The sequence below is a fragment of the Tenrec ecaudatus genome, chromosome 13 (assembly GCF_050624435.1).
Source record: "Tenrec ecaudatus isolate mTenEca1 chromosome 13, mTenEca1.hap1, whole genome shotgun sequence".
NCBI classification, from domain to species: Eukaryota; Metazoa; Chordata; class Mammalia; order Afrosoricida; family Tenrecidae; genus Tenrec; species Tenrec ecaudatus.
Genome location: NC_134542.1, coordinates 138,290,477 through 138,313,296, shown reverse-complemented (window position 1 = coordinate 138,313,296; position 22,820 = coordinate 138,290,477). Strand labels below are relative to the sequence as shown.

Genomic DNA, 22,820 nt, shown 5'->3' with positions numbered 1-22,820 from the left:
ATACAATAGCAATTGAATATTGAGAAAACATCCTAGCCCGGTCCAGATCAAGTCCATAAGTCCTATATTAGCCCATATGTCTAATACCAATCTATAAGGTCCTCTTCAGACACACGAAACACATGCAACGATGCTGAATGAAGGAAGATTGCAGGCCAGTGAGATGGAAGTCTTCTGGATCCAGTGACATTGTAAGCATCTCAGTGCTGGCAGGGGTCTCCATGTGGCTCCTCCATTTCCCAGGGCCGCATCAGGGTAGGTCTTGTGCAGCAGATTTACCCAATGCAATATGCCTTTTGATTTCTTTTTTTTTTTAGAATAACAAAAAATATTTTACTAAAACATAAGATTTACAGAAGTTTCCAGACAAGCCATACAAAATGGTCACAAGCCTTTTTTTGAAGTGAGGAGTCTACACTTGACAGCAAAGTCACAATGGTATTAGTGAGGGCTGTGATGTTTAATGTTCCCATTTTGGTTCAAACAATCCAGCTTGTCCAACTACAGTGTCTAAATAAAGTTAGACTTGGCTAGAGGGTATATTCTAAAGAACAACTGGTTAGCTGCTTTTAACCAATGCAATTAGATCACCGGAAAGGGGGGGAAAGGAGCCCATACATTTAAAACTACCTCTCCCACCTCAAAATAAAAAATAAAGAAAAACATCCACACCCCTGCAGCTAACCCTGACAACTACCTTCATTCACAGTGCTTTATACTTAGACCATGATGGGGGAGGAAATGGATAAAAGCAGAGGGGCCACTGCTTTTCCACAGTTAACAACAATCCAGATGATACTTCTAGCCTCTGCTCATGCTTTACAACAGTGAATCAGGACAACACAGATTTGCGAATGTGCATTTAATCACCAAAAGACTGAAGATGTCTGGGCTTTTATTCAGTAATGGTTCTAAGACTGTGTCCATTAAATGCAGACAAAACAAGGAAGAAGTCTTGGCAGAACAGGAGAAGTGATGCACACTTGATGATCAGATCGACTTAAATATTATTCATGGCATATAGTCTAGTCCATGCTCTAGCTGTTTCTATGGCTTGGGCTTCATTGGTCTTCCACTGCTCAGCTACATCATTTGCTAATGGATCATCTGGATTGGGAGCACTTAACAAAGCCTGGATCGACAGCAGAACTGTGCGGATCTGCAGTGCTGGGGACCACTTATCTTTCAAAATATCTAAACATAGTCTTCCCAACTTGTCTACATTAGGGTGATAAATTTTGGTCATGAAACGTACTTTAGGAGCTGCCATTGGGTATTCTTCTGGAAGGAATAGTTCAAGTTTAAAAGTCCCTCCCTCAAAGTGGGGATCCTGGGGGCCAGCAATGACCACATGAAAATAACGGGCGTTGCTCTCATCTGGTTCTGCTTTAATGCCAGGAACTGGTTCTGCCAGCAAACGCTGGGTTTCCTTGATAATCCTGCGGGGCAGCCCGGCCATCTTGTCAGATCCGGCGTTCGGCCTTGGGTCTCGTCTCCGGCTCTGCTCGCCTCACGCACCGCCTTTTGATTTCTTGACTGCCGCTTCCATGAGCATTGATTGTGGGTTCAAGCAAAACTTCAAACTTTTCTCTGTTTATCGTAATGTTACCTATTGGTCCAGTTATGAGGATTTTGGTCTTCTTTATAATGAACTGTAGCCCATACTGAAGGCTATAATCCTTTACTTTTTTATTAAAAGATCATTTTCTTGGGGGATCTTACAGCTCTTATAACAATCCACACACCATTGAATCAGGCATGTTTGTACATATGTAGCCATCATTCTTTTCTAAACGTTTACTCTCTATGAGCCCTTGGTATCAGCTCCTCTTTTTTCCCTCCCTCCCCCCACCCTCTTGTGGCTCCTTTGATACATTATAAAATATTATTCTTTTCGTATCCTATACTGAACACTGTCTCCCTTCCCCCATGGAATCTGTTGTTCATCCCCCTGGATGCGGGGATGGTGGTGGTGGTTATGGGTTGATCATTGCAATTGTCTCCCCCTTCCTCTCCCCACCTTCCCCCTACCCTCTTGGTATCGCTACTCCCATTCCTGTTCCTGGAGTCCATGTTTCCTAAGCTCTTATCTCCTCTCTCTACCTGTGCACATGCTCAGGTCTTGAAGGCTACAATCGTTGATCTTCATCAGCAAGTGCTTCAATTCAGCAAACAAGGTTGTCATTTTCACAGCACAGGTTGCTAATAAGCCTTCTTCCAATCTTGACGCCATATTCTTTTTCACCGAATCCAGCTTCTCTGATGATTTGTTCAACATACAGATGGAACAAGTGTGGTGAGAGGCTACAAGCCTGATGCTCACCTTTCCTGAGTGTAAACCATGCAGTAGATAAGTCGATAGGCACATAGGTAAGTGCTGTGGAAAGCTTGCTTGCAACAGCCTGCTGACCAGCCTGACTTTGGATGCATTCCCTTCTGCAGCCACAAGCCCATCATCTTCATGTTGGACTTGGCATCCTCATTTCCCATAGCTTGAGAGTCAGGAGAAGCCTCTAGCCGAATATGACTCACCGACTTGGAACTTGACAACTTCTACAAGGGTGTGAGCCATTTCCCTGATGGAAACCTCTCTGTGGAGGTGTATATAAATGTAACTGGTTCTCTAGAGAACCCAGCCTTAAACAGATGGCCTTTGCCTCCTGTGCCACCTCGAGCCAGCTTGCTCTCCCACGTTCATTCCATGCACCCTAATCACGACGAGCATGTATTGGATAAGCAAAGAAAACCGAAATCGGTATGTCCTGCTGTCAGGTGGCCCAGTGAAGGCCTTAGATGAATCTGTTCTCTGTAGCCTTCACAATATTCCCCAAGAAGGGAAAAGAAGGCCCTAGAGGGGTTAAGCAACTTTCCGTAGGACTACACAGCCCCTAAGCTTCGGGAGCGAGTGTTTGTGTCCAGGGTGAGTGCAGCTAGGACCAATGCTCCTTTTATAGCTTCATCACTCATTTGTCCTACAAAACAAAAGTTGTCTCACTCAGTGCGAGATCTATTTGTGACACTCTGACTCGGACGGACAGGGCGGTGAAGGGAAAGGTCATGGCCTCTCTGATGACAGAGCCAGCCGTTGGGCCAGGGGAAGAGACGTTAGACAATCCTCTGCAAAAACACTTTAAGGTATGCTAAGGGCCTCCAGGCTTCCGGGTGTTGGAAGACTTGCTCTTGACCTTGCCTACAGCAAAAGCAGAATAGTTTCCAAGAGACAAAAAGGCGGGGCTAGAAATCAGCCCTGTGAATCGGGTAAGGCACACAGCACAGGGACAGAGGAATTGGGTGTGCCGGGCCGGGCAGGAGAAAAGGTGACTTGAAACACACTGCTCACTCCGCACGCAGGAGGGGAGAGAGCTAGAAACGAACTAACTACACGAAATTCACCGGGTGGATTTGGCCTCAAAGCGGCTCTACAGGACAGGGTCCAACTGCCCCTGTGGGTTTCAGAGAATGTAACTCTTATTTTATGTCAAATCATTTTATTAGGGCCTAATCCAGACATCATAATTACTCCATAGTTAAAGCATATCAAGCAATGGACTCAGCAGATGCACAGGGTCAGTGTGGCCTATAGGCGTGCATGGCTCATGAGCACCTGTCAGGCTCTCTCTACTGTTGCCAGGCTGCCCTGGCCAGCAGACTGCATGGACTGAAAGCCTGAGCCTGCCCCCATCCTGGCGTTCATCCCGACAGCAGTGGACTCGAACATATCTCTTTACAGGGAGAGAAAGCCTCATATTTTCGCCCTCGGAGCAGCTGGTGGTTTCAAACTGCTCATCTTAGCAGCCCCACCCATAACCACTACTCCACAGGAGGCAAGAGGAGCATGAAAGATGCTTGTGATATATTTGGAGGTCAACAGAGACTTTTGACAGGTGGTTAGATTAGGGGAAAAGGGGGTTTTCTTCCCAAATTCCAACATTAAAGGAGAATTAGCTGTGTATGCCACCATAAAGGGGTTGGAAAAACATCAGGCACACTAAGTCGACCCCTATGGGAAAACCCAACGTGGGCCCACCCACAATGCCAGGCACCCTCAAATGACATAGGATCCGCTCAACCTCGCCTCCCCACCCGGCAGCTGCAGTGGGGAGAAGCAGGCCGCAGGCTCTTGGCGCTCTTTCAGTTGCGCTTCCCGCAGGCAGGCGGAGGGTGAGATTCCTCCAGGGTGTGTGGGTGCGGCCCTGTCTCTTTGGGGATTTCCTGCTCTTGGCTACGCACCACGTATGTTCTGCCTCCTCTTCCGCCATTGTTTCCAAGTGTTTTGCCAACGCTCCCCTGAACGCGCCGTCCCCGCACAGCCTTGTGTGCTTCCAAGAAGTGGCGTGCGTCTTTTGGAGACTGGAAGCCCGGAAACGTCCCTCTCCCTCATCCAGGTCGCTTGGACTTGCTCAAGTGCGCCTGCTGCTGAATGCTTTCAGCGATGCGCAGCAAGAACCGAGGTGCACGAATCCAGAAACCGGACATTTCCAATTTTCTTTTAAGAACATCGGGGAGACCTCCCAGCTCACCCAGACGTTCAAATAGCTACAGGGTTTTGTAAAGGTGAAACTGAGGACCGGGGAGGAAGACAGACATACCTGACAGGACAAGGGAGAGCAGAAACAGAAATCGCTTTCTTAGGGGGTGGGGGAGCTCCCGGAGGGAGGAGGGTCATGACCTAGGCCAACAGGTCAGGGAAGTGGTACCCAGCAGTGGGGAGCGTAAATTTTGAAAGGGATGGTAAGGAATGCCCGACAATGGACAGGGTTGGGCTGTTCCGAGGATTGTTTGTCAACTCCTTGCAGCTTTCTTCGAACTGGATCTTGGAACCGGAACTTCTGGTTTCATTGGTTAACTTATCTGGCCGCTATCTTATGTGGCCGTCTGCTGCTGACCTTTGGGATGTGCAGGGAAGGACATGCAGGGCCCAGACCTGCTTCAGCTTACTCCAGACAGGGCTGCCTAGTTCGGCCCCAGCCCAAACAGGTGTGTTTCTGTACTGAGTGCTTTCGTTCATTTTTTTTTTTAAACACAGCTGATTTTAACCAGTAGTGCACACTAGGATGAGCCCAGGATTTTTTGGTCTTCTTTGGAAATTGTCGCAAGCCTGGAGTGCTTTACATGGTGCCCCCTAAAATGTATATTGGGGTTCAGAATCCTATACACATAGATAGAAGCCTATTTGGAAGTAACGGTTCCTCTGTTAGGTCAATTAGAACCTCCTGGAACACCGTGAGCTCTTAAACCTAACTACCTCTACTGTTAAATAGAGCAGATTAGACACCGGGAAAAGAGAGAGGCCACGCGAGGATCAGCAAGAAGCAGAGGAATGCTAGGTATGACTGACGAGCAAAGAATGGACGTGGCCGAGACTCTGGTTTGGACTTTCAGCCCTTGGAATCCAGAAAACAAAGTTCTATTCTTTAAAGCCATCGTTTACGACCTTTGTGGTGCAGCAGTGCTGGGTCATCAAGACAAAGCCATTTGTAAGGCATCCCCTCCACCCCTTTCCTCTCATCTATGGGGAAGGGAAGAGAAACATGGAGTGGTTCTGTGCCCTGCCCTCTCCCTCCTGGCTTCCCAATAGGTGTGGTTCTTCTGGTGTTCTGCCAGCACCAGCTCCCTTGGCAAGGGTTTGAGAAAAGAGACCAGGCCCATCATGAGGTTATCAGGACGGCCAGAACTCCCAGGCCCACACCAGTGTGCACAAGGGGTGTTGTCAAAATAAAAATCAGGGAAGCACATTTTCTTTGGGAAGCATGGAGAAAGGACATGGTCTTTCTGGGTGGAGCTCCAAGTCACTGTTTACTCTGGTAACATACTCCATCAGCTCACAGCTGTTTTGGAGAAGCTGCCGGGAAGGAGCAAGCAGGAGGATGGCCCAAGAGCCTGAGGCTTGTAGGTGGTGCCAGATTGGAGGAAGAGCCTGTGGGAGAGGAGGAACGGCAGGGAATTGGGTGCAGTGATTTTCCCAGCTGGGCAAAACTCCGCTCTCTTGGAGCCAGCTATACATAGAACTGTTTACCTTAGTGATGTAGGTTTAATATTGTGGCAATTGCCAGCTCCCCGAGTGCGACCAATTATTACCATCATTACAGAGGCATGGAAATTAACCCATTGACTATGGAAGCCACAGTGTGGATTTTTTTTTCCAGGCCAGCTGGGGTGTGCAGTCCTCAGGCTGATGGGGTTGTGAGAACTAAGAGCAGAGTCTGGGTGGAGTGATACCAGCGTCAGCCTTTCTTTTGAGCTTGCGACAGAAGTTCTACAATCTAAACTGATGAGAAGTTAAAGAAAACCCAGGACGGAGGGCTGATGTGCTTTGTCCTTTATGGCAATGTGGCCTCCAGCCCATTTGGACTGTTTAGGCATGGGTGCCCACTCTCTGAGGGACATGAGGACCTAGCGGCAGAGATGGACCTGGGGATCTGTTGGGTCTGAAGGCCCCAAACAAAGCAGAGGCCTGAGGGCCTGGAGACCCCTAAATGGATCTAAATCTATGGTCACTGTTAAGGATTGAAATATGCCACCCACCCACCCCTGCCACCCTCGTTTCCAAAGTCGTGTTGAAATCCCTGCCGTGGCAGTGACTTATTTCATGGGGTTCTTCTAACCAAGGTATCTTAATTCCTACCAAACAATATTTTCCTGCATTGGTCTGGTAAGAAGGTGGGGGGTGAGATTCGCCTGTGAGTACAGTAATTGCGAACAAAATTCTCTGGAGTACCATCCTACTGCATCTAAACCGAGCTCCCTGCGAAGCAGGAGGAGAATCTTATTACCAGCAAGAGCCAAGAGGGGAGTGCGTCCTCTGGACCCAAGACTCCTGTGTCATGAACCTCCTGGATGCAGAAGGGAGCTGGGGCATCAGTGGAGCAGCAGAACCAGGAGCCAGGGAAGGAAAGAGGGTGGTGGCCTTCCCAGTCCACCGAACAAGTGGAGCTGAGTGCTTTCTGGCTGGCTTGTGGAGTGGGGTGCCTCTGGGCACTTAATCTGGGGTTCTGGGTTTGCTGAATCATGGAGCTTTGGCTGAATGCCTTCAGGTTGTGGTTTACAGCAGAAGGGTATGCGTCTTTGGACATTTATTCTGCTAATAAATGTATTAGCAGAACTGAAAGAACTTTGTAACATGTCCTGGTAAACTACTGTATCCTGAACATTTCTCACTTGTACAACTTGTCAACTTTCTGAATAAACCCTTTAATCAGGAGTATTGTCTGTGGGTTCTGTGTAGCCACTGCAATGGCCACTAGAACCTCAAAAACAAAACAACTCCCTTGTCCCCAAATTCACTGCCACTGACTCAGTTCCAATTCATAGACGCTGTGGGACAGCTTAGAACTGCCCCCTGTGGTTTTCTGACACTGCAGCTTATTTATGGGCATCAAAACCTCATCTTCCTCCCACAGAGCAGCTGGCGGTTTCAAACCGCAGTCTTTGGGTTAGCTCAACTTGGAGTCAGTACAGCACCCAAACAAACAAAAAAAAGACCCCAAACTCATTGAGTCAGAGCAACTCCCTATGGGTTGCTGAGACAGTAACTGCAGGAGAAAACCCAGTCTTCCTCTTGTAGAGCTACTGGTTTTGAACTACTGACCATTAGGACTGCAGCCCAGTGGGTAACCACTAAACAACAGGACTCCCCTCCTGGAGGTCCTTTATTGGAACCTACAGAGGTGAAATGGAGAATGTCAATTAAGACAGCCACTCCCAATCCTTAGACCTACTATGCATAAGACAGACTAGAGCACTTCTTTTGTCATGCTAAGGTAGTCTCTCCATGGTAAAGACAGTCAAGTGATGATTGACGGGTGTGCTAACCTGCTTCTGAGCAGCCACAGCGTTGAAAACCCCAGGGGGCAGTTTTACTGTGCACACATGGGGACTCCGTGAGCCCTACTGGACAAGGCCTAATGGCAAGTAACAACCACTAACAGCAATTAACAACAATGAAGTCAGAGAGAGGTGCGTTCTACCCCGAGCCTGCCTCGGTGAGGTCTTCTCAGAAATGCAGGGCAGATACAGAGAAGGAAGCCCAGGGGGAGACGGGCATCTCTAGGCGCAGGAGCTCCAGAGGCCATGGGCAGCACTTGAAACGGAAAGAGACAAAGAAAGAAGACCCCCAGACAAAGCAGGAGTGTGGAGGCCTGGAGACCCCTAAATAGGTCCAAACCCTGTGGTCAGAGCTGCGGGTTGACTTGTGTCCCCCCAAGAGGAATACTCAAGTCCTGGGTACGGATGGGGAAGTGGAACTGAGCTCTCCTCCTTGAAACAGGGGTGGAAACACATGCTTAGACACGCGTGCCTGCTCTGCCGTCACACTTCTCACCATGGCCACAGGGTGAAATCCACTAAAATGTGCATACAGGATGCCTGGAATAAGGAAATGTGGCACCTAGATATGATACCACGCTACTCTGGAGAAGCGACACGCCCATGCACCCCAGTACGTGGACGGAGCGTGACAACTGCTGCCCAGCGAAATGGGTCAGCTGCAGAAGGACTAGATGCTGAGATGTCAGAGATATGAAACGCACAAGTGTAGAGGAAATACAGGGGGGAAAGGTGAAGGGGAGAGGGAAAGGGGTGTCTTGCCTCAGGGGATACTGAGCTTGCACTGAGGTGGTGGAATGCTGGAGAAAAGTGAATTCCTAAGAATGGTTGAGCAGCATGAAGAATGTCAATGAAATGTCACTGTACATGGGAAATTGTCGAGATTGTGTATATTTTTCATCACGAGTTTTAAAAAGTGTTACTGACAAGGAGCTGATTAACCCGGGGTGGCCCCAAATCCAAAGCTGCTGCCATGGAGCAGCTTCTGACTTACACTGACCCCCCCCCCCAATTGAGCAGAGTAGAGCTGTCCTCCCAAGACTATCAGTCTTGGAGGAAGCAGCAGTTGGGGGCTCCAAACTACTGACTGCGTGGTTAGCAGATGAGTGTTTTGCCCTTTGGTTGTTCTGCACCTTCCAGTCCTAGGGTTTGGAAATGATAGCTGGGGCTCAGGCAGCATCTTGAGGATGGAAAGCAAGCCCCAGGAAGAGGGAGCGGAGAGATGGGAATCTGAGGACACCATGGAGCTGATAACCTCTCTTCATACCTCACAACAGCAGGGCAGACAGGCCGTCAGAGATCAAAGAATCTTCCCTCTGAGAGCGAAAGGGACCAGCTTACCATCCTCTTCCTAAGAAAGGGAGGGCAGCGATGGAGACCCAGGAGGGTCTGATTGTATATCTGGGCTCTCACTGCCCTCAACTGCTATGAAATCGAAGCCACTTAAGGCTCTCCTATGGAAATAACACCCATTCCCTGTTATGAATAGAGCTGAAACCCCAGCTCCTTCCCTGCTTCTATCAAGGACCCGGGAGCAGCTTGTGCTCTCCGAACCTGAAGCCTGGTCAATAGCTCTGCTGCCCTACCAACCCCACCCCACTGCCCCGGAGTCTGCAGCTTGGACCTAGGAATGAATACCAGCCAGTTCTCTCCGATGCCTCTGTGGGTCTCGAAGCTATCAGCTTCCTGTGCACCACATGCATTGTGCTAGTCCTTCCTGCTTCCTGGGCAGGAAGGAAACCTCTCTAGGGCTTTCTTTTTAAACCTGCAGATGCTCAGCTAGATTAGGTTGCCATGAAATATTTACTCTTTTCCCCAAGGCCTTGGAAGGCCTGTGTCTGTCTAGATCAGCAGGGCTGATTGACAAATGTGTTGGAAAGAGGCCCTCTCCTCCAGCTCTGCTCTCCGTGAGGGGAGGGCAAGGACTTCAGCCCTAGCATCTTTGAGTTTGAATGGCTCCACACCCTGGAAAGGCTGCCCCAGGGCTGATTCTGCTGCTGTAGCCTGGAAACCTGCTTATTCTCAGAGGAACCACTAGGCCGAGTGAAAGGGCCTGCCCGCCACCCCCGCCTCCCCACAGAGAGATGAGGCTGCCGCATTGTCTCACAGTCCCTATGTTTCCTACTTCACCTTTTCCATCCAGATCAGCGGTTCTCAACCTGTGGGTCGCGTCCTCTTTGGAGGTCAAATGACCCTTTGACCAGCAGGGGTCGCCCGATTCATAACAGTAGCAAAATGACAGTTATGAAGTAGCAATGAAAATAATTTTGTGTTTGGCGGGGAGAGAGGGGGTAGTGGGGGGGGCGGTCACCGCAACATGAGGGTCTGTATTAAAGGGTCGCGGCGTGAGGAAGGTTGAGAACCACTGATCCAGATACTCAGATCACAATCAGAACTTTGTTCTGTTCATCTAGAAGTCTTGATGCTATTCAGATCCTGTCCCAGCTGGTTTTCAATGTGAATTGTTTTCATCTGAAGACTCAGGCGTGTCTGATTAAATGGAAGGCTGCTGGGATGTGTAGGGGAGAGGCAAGCAGGGGCCTGCCAAGAGGTCTATTTATATGAACTGTCAAGGAGTTTGGGGCAAAACAGGATCCCTGTTGGCATAGTAGCTAAGTGCTTATTGTGGACAAAGGGTCCGCAGTTCAAACCCACGAGCTGTTCTGCTGAAGGATAAGGCACCGTGCTTCTGTAAAGTCCGCAGCCTCAGCAACCATTGGGCCATGTTCCTTGTGGCCTTATTGGGTGGCTTCATCAGCTTGTTGAACCATTTCAATTGGTACTCCATCAATTCCGGGAGGCTTGATTTTGCCTAACGCTGTCATTGCAGCTTGAACTTCTTTGGGCAAACGTGATTCTTGCTCATATACTGCCACCTGAAATGGTAGAAGGTCAACTAGTCCTTTGTGATTTAGTGACTCTGTGTATTCTTTCATTCTTCTGATGCTTCCTGCATCATTCAATATTCGCCCATAGAATCTTTCATTATTGCAACTTGAGCCTTGTCTTTTTCCTTTATTTTAAATAAGTTTATTTAAACAGCAAGGCACCTAACTTGAAGGGAAAACTACCACACCTTCATTACTAAAAGACAGATTGCCCTACACGTAGGAGATACATTAAAAAAAGTTTTTAAATTGCCCTTGGTTTTATACAAATAAAGGATAAACCTTAAAATCTTCCAAGCCAATGAGTTATTTGAGGATATTTTATTATGTTTGTTTGTTTGTTGTTGTTGTTAAACAGTGAGAACAAAATAATTTACAGGAATATAGAGAGGAGCTGAGTGAGCATGCAACGAATGGCGAAGGGGGTGTGTTCACAGAACCAGCATTTTCCTCATCCCATCTCCACTTGATGTCTATCAAAGCATACCATTGCCCATTCAGTAAAAAACACAATAAGCAAAGGAAAGAGAATGCAGGATGCTGAGCCCACGCACCAAGTACTTTATGTGCAACAAAGGAATGGGGAAGGGGAAATGAAGACTGGTGGAACCTAACTGTGCTTTTCTCTTTGAGAATGGATTCTCTGTCTGTAGGACCAGAGTCCTGGGGGAAAGGAGCAGGCTGCCTCTTAGCAGGTGCCTCCTGTCTGCCGATGAAACACATCCATGGGGTCTTCAGCCTCCAATTCCAGCTGTGGGGGTGTGTCTGTTTCATTGATTGGCTGCCCATCAAATCGGAATCTGATCGTCTCCTTGACAAACCCTGATGTTCACAATAGGCTTCCATTAGTTTGCTAAGTGGCACACGCCTCTCAATCTTAAACTGCACCACTGAACCACCCTGTCCCGCCACCTTCAAATCAATATGATCACTGTTCTCAGTCTTTTTGTTAAAATCATTTTTTTCGGGGGCTCGTACAACTCTTATCACATCCATCCATCCATCCATCCATTGTGTCGAGCACATTTGTACATTTGTTGCCATCATTATTCTCAAAACATTGGCCTACTTGAGCCCTTAAGATCGGCTTTTCATTTCTCTTCCTTCCTCCCCACTCCCCCCTCACTCATGAACCCTTCATAGTTCATAAATTATTATTATGTCGTCAGATGTTGCACTGTCCGATGTCTCCCCCACCCTCTTCTCTGCTGTCCATCCCCAGGGAGGAGGCTATATGTAGATTCTTGTCATTGGTTTCCCCTTTCTACCCCACATTCCCTCCACTCTCCAGGCATCGCCACTCTCACCACGGGTCCTGGATTCCCTGTGTTTCCAGTTGCTATCTGTACCAATGTACATCCTCTGGTCTAGCCGGATTTGTAAGGTAGAATTGGGATCATGATAGTGGGGCGAGGAAGCATTTAAGAACTAGAGGAAAGTTGTATGTTTCTTCATTGTATTAACAGTCTTGACTCCTTCCTTAAGTTTCTTGTCGGGAATGGTGAGCCCTGGAGGAGTCTCATCAGCTGCTGTTTCACAAAAGAGGTACCAGGTCCACAGCAAGGGAGCACACAGGAACCACCAGGAGAGCAGAAGAAGGCAGCAGTGGTGAAGGAGGGAGAGCTTGAATACTTTCTTTAACTCTTTCAGTTTAAGATATGCTAAGCATGTTCTTCCATTTTGATTTTCTAACTCTAGGTCTTTGCACATTTCATTGTAACATTTTACTATGTCTTCTCCAGCTGCCCTTGGCATATTTCTGTTCAGCTTTTTGGCTTCTTCATTTATTCCATTTGCCTTAGCTACTCTATGAGTAATTCATAGCAAGCTTCAGGGTCTCTTTGGGCATTCATTTTGATCCTTTCTTTCTTTCTGTCTGTCTTTTAATGACCTTTTGCTTTCTTCATGTGTGATGTTCTTGAAGTCATCCCCCAACACATCAGAGCTTCTGTCATTAGTGTTCAGTGCATCACATCTGCTCTTGAGATTTTCTCCAAATTTTGGTAGGATACACTCGAGGTTGTATTCTGGCTCTGGTGGACTTGAAAAAAAATTTTTTTTTGTCTTCCAAATGGAAGAAAGCTTTAAGTTGAACTTACTTATGAGCAATTGATGGGCTGTTTCACATTGCCCCTGGCCTGCTTTTAGCTGCTGATATTGAGCCTTCTCTATCATTTTTTCCCAGAGATGTAGACACCTTGATTTCTGTGTATCTCATCTGAGAAATCCACGTTAATAGTTACCATTTGTGTTGCTGAGAAAAAGTATTTGCTATGAAGTCTGTGGTCTTCCAAAATTCTATCATGCAATCCCCAGCTTCAGAAGAGCATATTTTCCAACAAGTGTTCTTTCCTCTTTGTTTCCAACTTTTGCCTTCCAATCACCAAGATTTATCAGTATATCTTGATTTCATGTTCGATCTATTTCAGAGTAAAGGTGTTGGTAGAATTCTTCAATTTCTGCATCACTAAAATGTAGGAAATTTGGAAGACAGCTACTTGGCCAAATGACTGGAAGTGATCCTGACTTGGCCCCATTCCAAAGAAAGATGACCAAATCAGATACTCCAATTATAGAACAAGATCATTCATATCACACACAAGTAAAATTTGTTGAAGGACATCCAGCAAGGGCTGTAGAATATTGACAGGAAACTGCCAGAAGCCCAGGCTGTATTCAGAAGAGGATGTTGGCACAAGAGATAGCATTGCTGGTATCAGATGGATCTTGTATAAAAGCAGAGAATGCCAGGAAGATGTTTACTTGTGTTTCCTTGACTTTGCCCAGGCATTAGACTGTGTGGCTCATAACCAACTATGGACCGCATTGGAAGAATCGTCATTCCAGAACACTTCATTGCACGCATGTGCACCCTGTACGTGGAATAAGAGGGAGCTGTGTAACCCAACAAGCGAATAGTGCATGGTTTAAAAGCAGGAACCGTGTGTGTCAGCGCTGTAGCCTTTCATCATGATGATTCAATCTGTAGGCAGGTAAAATCTTCTGAGAAGCTGGATTACATTAAGAAGAAGATGGCATCAGGATTGAAGAAGGCTTATCAACAAACTGTGATATGTAGATGAAACAAATCTCCTTGGTGAAAATGAGGAGGACTTGAAGCACTCACTGATAAAGATCAAGGATTTCAACTTCCAGTACTGATTACAATTCAGTGTGAGAAAGACCAAAATCCTCATAACTATACCAATCCGTAACATGATGATAAACGGAGAAGTTGAAGTTAATGAGGATTTTGTCTTGGATTCGCAATCAATACTCGTGGAAGCAGCAGTCAAGAAAACAAAGGATGCATTGCATTAGGTAAATCTGCTTCCCAGACGGCTTTAGGGTGGTGAAAAGCAAGACTGTTACTTTGGGAACTAAAGTACACTGGCCCCAAACCATCGTATTTTCCATTGCCCCGTGTGCATGTGTGTTAATCCAGGTAGACTAGAGAAATAAATTCATAGACACTCATATGTGTATAAGAAAGAGCTTTATATAAAACAGCAATTGTATATTGAGAAAATATCTCAGTCCAGATCAAGTCGATAAGTCCAATATTAGCCCATATGCCTGATACCAGTCTGTAAATTCCTCTTCACACTCACATAACACATTTGGTGGACGATGACAGGCCAGTGGGTGGAAAGTCTTGTGAATCCAGTGGTGGTGGAAGCATCTCAGCGCTGGCGTGGGTCTCCACATGGCTCCTCCAGCTCCAGGACCTCCAGGGCCCTGGTTCTATCAGTGTATCTCCACGTGTCTTGTCAACAGGAAGACAAAGAAGAGAGATCGTGTGTGCCTGGCCTCTAGAGAGCTATTTATATCTGCCGTACCTCCAAATGAGATCATCAAGCTGAGACCCAATTGACAGGCTAGTCTCCACCCCTTCATCCTAATAGTCTCAAGTTGACACCAGATTATGTAACTGCCACAGCATGTAAAAGTTGGACATTGGATAAGAAAGACCAAAGAAGAATCGATGCATTTGAATTTTGGTGATGGCAAAGAATATTGTAAGTACCAAGGACTGCCAAAAGAACAAACCAATCTTCCTTGGAAGAAATACAGCCAGAATGCTTCCTAGAACAGTGGTTCTCAACCTTCCTAATGCACCACCCTTTAATACAGTTCCTCACGTTGTGGTGACCCCAACCATAAAATTATTTTTGTTGCTAATTCATTGCTGTCATTTTGCTACTGTTACGAATCGGGAGACCCCTGTGAAAAGATTGCTCAACCCCCAAAGGGGTCATGATCCACAGGTTGAGGACCGCTGCCCAAGCGGCAGGCCCTTAACAAGATGATTCGGTACAGTATCTCCAACAATGGGATCAAACATAACAGCTGTGAGAATGGTGCAAGACTGGACGGTGTTTCGTTTTGTTGAACATGGGGTTGCTCTCAGTCAGGACCAATTCAACAGCAGACAGTCCAACTCTATGACAGCAGGTCGTTTTGTTGTTTGTTTGGACAAGCAGCCCGTGTTACTGGAAGAGACTGCTAAAACCCGTACGTTTGGTTTGGATGGTGGTCAAAATGGGCAAAGGGCTAAGAATACTGTGGGATCACCCCTAACCCTGGTACCATCCAGAGACAACACATCATGACCCAAATTAAAGGAGACCCCGAATCATAATGCCCAGCCAAGGGGTTGGCAAATTTTTGAGATGGAAGAGCCAATTTAAAAAATTACTCAAGAGCCATAATTATATTTTTACAAACAAATTAAATCACCATTAGTGGAATAATACCCTTTAAATTATCTTCCATTTTATTTCAGAGCCACATGTACGCGTTGAAAGGGCTGCATGTGGCTTGAAAGCCACTGTTTGCTGACACCAAGCCTAGCAAAGGCTTGTCTGAGGAATACAGCTAGAAACGCCGGATTTTCAGACAGAAACTTTAGAGGAATTGGCTTGTTTACTTAGAGCGCATGACAGCATGGAGGACAGGTCTCAGGAATCCTTTTTTCTGAAGTTGAATAATGACCTTCAAAGCTGTCCAAGTCTGAATCCTCCAAATCTCGGAATGTGTTACCTTACTTGAACAAAGAGATTTAGCAGATAAAATGTGTCATTAAGGCTCCTGAGAGGGGCACAATTGTCTCACGTCATTCCAACGAACCCAATGTAATCTCAACGGTCCTTGTAAGAGAGAAGCAAGAGGGTCAGCAGGAGGCAGGAATGGGATGGCGGAAGCAGAGTTCGGAGTTCGGAGGGATGCCTGTGAAGATTGCCAAAGGGCCATAAGTCAAGGGATGCAGGCAGGCAGCTTCGGGAGGAGAAGCCAATGGAGCACCTTTCAATCTGGGAAGCACATCACCAATGAACACATCCACCTGAGCAGAGCACTTGTGTTAGCTGTGGAACAGCCACTGAGGACTGCAGCTCCCCTCTCAGTGTGAAATTGCTAAACTGCTGCTTTCCGATGTCTTATTTAAACCAACCAACACACCAGCTCTGGAGGCATGGAGACTGTGTGTGTCAGAGTAGACCTGTGCTCTCTCAAGTGTCCAGAGGTGGCTTTTTGGTGAAAGAGATCGCCCAGGCTTTCTTACAAGACACTTGTGGGTGGACTTGACCTGTCAGCATTTCAGAGAGCAGCAGAGTGCATTAGTTGTTTGCACCACCTAGGGACAAAAATCATAAAATATATTGTCCTTAGAGATTAAGTTTTTAGGAGGTTTTTTTTTCTTTCATGTAGCAAGAAAAATAGCCTACCCGACATAAGTCTTGGATGGATCAAAATGTAAAAGCAAGAATGTTGGCATGCTTTGAAGACCAAGAAATGGTCTTAGAAGCCTAACATTTATTTTCTTGGTTTTGCAAGAAAATGAACTGGTTTTGCCATTTGTTCCCCGTCTATATAAGGCAGGTCCATTCACTTATGGTAGGGAAGGGTGCAGGGACCTCTCTCTGCATCAGGAGTTTGATGGCTGGAGCTCACTGATAGACATGGCGTTTGGGTTATATAATTTAATGCTTTGACAGGGAAGGTGACCTGAGAAAATCATCACCATGGAGGGGACAGTGGAAGAGAGTTCAGCTAAGCAAGCAGTCAAGGATTAGGGCTGTGATTATTGCTGGGTATGTGGTCGATTTTCTGTTTTCTGATGCCCACCCATTTTGTAGTTTTTCTACGTTTGGCTTGGCTCCCTGAATAATCTGATTTTCACATTCTATCTTTGTATTTTCTTTAACTATATTTATATCCTCTGATTCAGCTCTGCTGGCAGCTGCTCTTCCCTCAAATTCCACAGTCAGAGGAGACACAGATACAGCAGCTGAGAGGAGCTCTCGTTCCCACTGCAGCCTCCTTGCCTCACCTGGGGATGGAGAGGCTTCAGACACAGGCAGGCATCTGCCTTCCCAACTGCAGGGGGATGTTACAACTTTGGGTTCCTGCATTCTATCCAAGAAGAGTCCCTTGGTAATGCAGGGTTACTGTGCTCAGCCATAGCAGAAGGATAGCATATCTGAGATCATCCAGAGGTGACGCCAAAGAAAGGCCAGGCAATCTACTTCCGCCAGATTATCAGGCACTGAAGACTTTACAGAGTTCAGTTCTACTCTGACACACATGTGGTTACTGTAAAGAGAAACTGAGGTACAGGCTGAGAACAGCATCAGGATGAAGGTGATGTAGTCAGAGACAGTTTTACTGTAGGAAGGAGGGAGGGAGGGAAAGAGTCCCTGGGTGAAATCCCTTGGTCTAGCAAGTAACCCAGGGAGATCATGGGCTTTGTTCAGGCTCTGGGATTTTTAAAGGAAAGTGGGGTAAGGGGGTCAGGCTGGCAGGGGAAGGTTTATGGCCCAGGGTGTCAGCAGTGAGGTTTATGGCCTAAGATGCAGTTTATCAGCTCTGGCAGGTAGGCTGTACAGTTATTGAGGAGTCAGGCATTCTGGGCATGGTTTCTCTGTCTCCTCATTCCATGGGGCAGCTGCTGATCTCCAGGGATGTTCAGGGAAGCAGGGCCCTGGCCTGCTTCAGTTTAGCCCAATCATTCCAGCCTCTTTTGTGATAAAAGGGGCATCGAGATATGGTATGGCTACTTCCTGCTGGTATGGGATGACAGGGGAGGGCTATGGGCTAGAATGGACTGGACCAGCATCAGCAGGCAGGGGACTGTAGGAACGTAACAAGGGTTGGTTAATAGCTCGACTGGACATGTCTCTCATTCGCCCTTGAAGGACCTTAAAGAGACAGGGAGCTAAAAGTAACAGTAATCAAATTATTACCAGGGGTCCTCATGACCCAAGACATGATAGGGTTTTGGAACCAGTGGCAGTTCTTGATGTTCTTGGCCATGGTTTTTAGCACATTTAACATTATGTTTAACCACTTCCAACTCATTAATGTAGTAACAGTATGCTTCTCCTAGAAACATGCGCATCCCTTCCTTGCCAGCTGTTAACAGACCCAATGCACGCCTGTTCTGAAGGGTTACCTGTGCCAGGGATGTAAGCTGTCACTGTAAGGAGGTAAGAGACTCCGAGGTGGAGTCCATGACTAGCTGGAGTAGTTTGTCAAAGTTCTGTGGTTGGAGCATGCTACGCCTTATTGCTTTGCTGGGGGTTTCCGTTGCTGCTAGGGAGGTGGTAAAATTTAGGCCTATGAGAACAGGTCAGAAGACAGTCTTGCGGTCATGGGGAACAGAACTAGTTTAAAAATTTTACAGCCATTGGGACTCTGTTCGTCTATACCTGGTGAGTTGCGGTCCTGTGGTAACTGGGAAGCAGGATTGGTGTAGTGCTATTCACATTGTAATAACATGTTTGTGACCTGGCTGCAGGGAGGCTAGAGAAACTAAAATGGATTAGGAAGGCTGCTGTTCTTGACTTTTTGGTGGGGAGGGAGCTGAGGAACTACACACAGTAACTGGGAAACCAGGTCCCGAAGTGGAAAAGCTTACACAGTTAGTTAAATTTCCATTGAACCAAAATTTACACAGTTCCATTGCATTAAAAGACTTGTCTGGGGTTGGAGAAAATCTGAATATTAACAGTTATGTCTGCAAACCCCATGTAGAGAAAAGTTATCTTCACTCTGAGTTTTGAAGTAACAGACTAGCCGTGGCTGGACACTGGGCAGTGACAAGGAGAGCGTGGGAGAGGGGTGAGGCTGGTGTGAATTAGGCTGCAGAGACTGTGTCTGTTCTGTCCCTTTCCTCTGTGCCTGGAGAACTATTAGCTTGATTTCCTTTACATTTCTTACACGGTAAATTTCTTTCTTACAATGAACAAAGTCCTTTTCCTTTCTCATCAACTTCTCTGCAAACAGCCCTCTGTACACTTTTTAAGTTTTTCACCTTCTGACACAGCCAGGAAATCTATAAGTTATCCAACTTCTTCCTGACTATTTGCAACTTATTCTGACCTTCTGAAAGTTACTGTCTCCATCTAAACTTACACGATCACCGAATGTGAGAATTGTATTAACTGTCGGAAAAGGGTTAAAGGTTAAAGTTGAATAAAGGCTGTTGCTGCTATCCCCAGGGAGTTTAATGGCTTAGTGGTAAGGAAGAAATTGGGGGTTTAATGTTTGAAAAATCTACAAAGTTAAGAAAGCAAAGTATTTGTGTGGTTGAAGTTAGTGGCTGGAAGTCTTTCATGGCGTTTATTGAGGGCTAAACCCTGTGCGGTGGGGGAGGGGCACAGGCCCAAACAGATAACAGCAGAAGGAGATAAGTGTGCTCTGGAGGGAGGGAGAGAGAAGTCAAGGGAGTTGGGCTGCATTTGTCTGAGAACTGTTTTAGGAGGGGCAGCAGGTAAAAAGCAAACAAATGAGCGCCATGTGGTTTTCTTCCTGGTAAGATTGGAGTGTTGCAGGGAGAGTGGGTGGGAGTAATGAGGTGTTAGAAAGGAGGCATTGTATGATGGGTTAGCTTCGGGGAGCCTGTAGGGCCGGTTCTTCGAGGTGAGGTGAAAGAGGGGGAAGGGCCAGAGGAGCTGTGAGACCAAAAGTAAAGTGAAAGGTGGTCCTTAACTTATTTAAAATGTTTCTTCCCGACAGAGGGACTGGCACGGAGGATTATAGGGAAGGAATGGTAAAGGGCTAGCACACCTGGGGCAGGTAGACTTGCCATCAATACATATCCATGACTGAGATGGAGGAAGGACTGCCTAGCCCTGACAATGAGGGCAGATCAGAAGAGGTAGCTTCTGTGTAAGCAGGAAATTTGCTCACCCACTACCTTGAGCAATACCCCAGGCTTGGTGAGGGTGATGGGGGTTCAGTCAGGGTTTCCTCAGACTTCGGCCAACCCCAGTAGGACCCATGGTGGATCAGGAATTGGAAGGACAGTCCCTCCATGTGGAGATGCAAAGGGCCTGTCGATTTTCCAAGGCCAGTCGGACTTCCAGTGTCCACTTTGACCGCATGCTGGGAAGGGTTTGGTTGGAGTTCTAGGCTTGGGCTACTCCTGTGTCTAGTGCCCCTCTTCTCCACACTGGAAACAGGCACCAGGTGGCAGTTGTTGTTGTTCCCACTCACCCCTGCCCCACGTGGTCCCTTGGGGCTGCAGGGATCGCTGGCTGCAGGCCTGCTGCTAAGGCTTGCTTTTGAAACTTTGCCTTCAGCTGGAACCAGGCATCACAGGCTGACTCTGCATGCTCCTCGCGGCGGCTAAGAACCTTGAATGCCATATTCGCTAAATCTCGGGTTTGAGGGCCTTCTTCCACCTTTTAAGCTTTTTAAATGTACGGCATCAGTTAAGCAGCTTTAAAGGGTGACTGGATTCTCATCAGGTTTTGAGTGATCTCCCTAAGTTTATTAACATTGACTCCTTGATGGGAAATGGCTTGAAGCCCAGCCAGGACACATGGAAGCATTTTATCATGGTGGGCACGTCTGTCCCTACCTGCTTGAGTGTCAGTTTGATAACTCTAGCCAGGTTTTTGTCTGGGAACTGTTTAGATCAGGGTCGGTTAAATGAACCTGGTCAGGGTGCTGCTGAGCAGCGAGAAAAATGCATTTTTTCTTATCTGTGGTTAGGGTAGAGGAGAGAATGACAAAAAATATCATGCCAGGGCAAATCATAAGTTTGAGTTAAATATCAAAACTCCTTAATAAATGTGGTAGAGTCATTAGAAAAGGAAGCTGAACACTTTTCGATTTGAGATCAATCAGTGAGAGAGAAGGGAACAGGAACTGGGCCACTTTCACAGTCCCAGCCACTTTTCGGAACAGACAAAGGAGAAGGGGATTCTGTGAATGTGCATGCTTGCTAACTGGCGGGGTGAGTGCAGACTCCCGTTCCTTTGGTGGGTAGATCAGGAGAAGAGGACACAGGGGGCTCCAGGAGGCCAGAGAGAGAGACGGGTGAATAGGAGAGGAGATGAGATTAAAGTTGTTATTTCTTGGAGTTTTCTGACCCCTCCCTCCTGCCGGCCTCAGGGCAGTGAGTATGGTCTGGGCTTCGGGTGAGCCTGGGGTTTGCACACACTTCTGCCTGTTCCTCTCTGGCATTGAAACTTTAAATGCCATGTTTACCAGGTCACGAATAGGGGTCTGAGGGCCCTTCTCAGCCTTCTTATTTTCATTATTATGTTAAGTGAGGTCCTAAGCCCTAAGGTAACAGTGACTGTGGGGTTGGGGCTATACATGGAGGGAGATGGGAAGTGGGTAGACAGAGAGACTGCAGGGAGTCTGGTGGGTCTGGCCCCAGGGAGGGTATAGGTGTCGGAGGTGCAGTGGCCTCAGCTTTTGGGAATTGAAGGCAGGGAGGTGATGGTGAGGGGCACCCGGAATATGGAGGAGGCTTTACTGGGGGGTGCAGACAAGGAGTTAGGGGGAATGGAGAAAGAAGAGAGGGCCTACTTTCAGGAGCCTGATTAAGAGAGGGTTTGGCTCAGAGAACTTGAGCAGGGTGACAGGTAGTAGAGAGGGATGGGAGTGAAGAAAGGAAAAGACCTGGACATAAGGACTTCTGGCCACTTGTGAGTTTTCTGACAAAAATTGCCGATGTTGCAGAGGATGTTAGAATTTAAAGTGGCATTTTTTGGCTAGTGCAACTTATTGTCCAACTGGTATTGAGGCTGAAAGCACCCCAAAGGACTGTCCTTAGGGGGCTGGGACAGAGGACTTCACATGAAGTCTCAAACAGCACACCCCCTGGTCCCTGTCCCCACCCATCAGTCAGGAATTGTCTGGTAGCCCTGAGGATGTCCCAATCAGAGTTAGGGACCCAGGGGAGAGTCCTGAACTCTCTGGAGCAGGAAGGTTCCCTAGTACAGGCCTGTGGCTTGTCCAACAAACAGGGACCTGGGATCAGAGAGAGACACAATGGAAGCTGAGGAGGGGGATGGGGGCCTGGCTTTGTGGCCAATAAAATGGAGGTTGGTCAGAGGCCTTTGTTCAGGGTAAGGAAAAGGAGGAAGTAGAAAAGTCTTAGAGTGGTTTTGGGAGCAGCTACTGCAGAGTCACAAATACAAAATACACAAACAGGTAGAAAAAACTCAGACACACCCTTTGCCCCTTAGTCCAGTCAGAAGGTGCAGTGACTGCCAGGCCCAGCGCCCGGAGTCCTGTTATTGGTAGATAGCCTAGAAAGTAGACACAAAGTCAAAGGGCTGGGGGCCACAAGGGACAAGATAGACACTAGAAACTGTTCTTATCATCACGCCCCTTTCGGGGAAAGGCAGGTATTTCCAGCTCCTCTTAGTACTAGAGAATGAGAGTGGAAGAACACAACCCTTCCAGGCACCCTGAAGCAGGGACTCTATGTTCCCATATGAGTTTGCTGGTCCTCGGTGTCCAGAAAGACAAACAAGACAGAACGAGCATACACAGAGAGATACTGACCAGAAATCACCTGTTCAGGCAGCCTTCCAGAGGCCTGAGAGAAGAGGGGTGGGCTATGTCACAGGGGAAGCAGGGCTGGGGCAGCATAGAGGCCCTTGCCCCTACCTCTCCCGAGTTTCAGCACCAACTGTAAAGACAAAGTGAGGCACAGGATTAGAACGTCAGGATGAATTAGATGCAGAAGAGACAGCTTTACTGTACTAGGGAGGAAAAGAGAGAGGGAAAGATCCCCTGGGTGAAATCCCTTGGTCAAGCAAGTAACCCTGGGAGATCGTGGGCTAGGTTTAGGGTCTGGGATTT

General features: G+C 47.3%; 1 pseudogene; it reads right to left on the bottom strand.

Moving 5' to 3' along the window:
• Window positions 1-319: 319 nt before the first annotated feature.
• Window positions 320-1,509, bottom strand: LOC142424394 (ubiquitin-conjugating enzyme E2 N pseudogene; annotated as a pseudogene).
• Window positions 1,510-22,820: the final 21,311 nt, after the last annotated feature.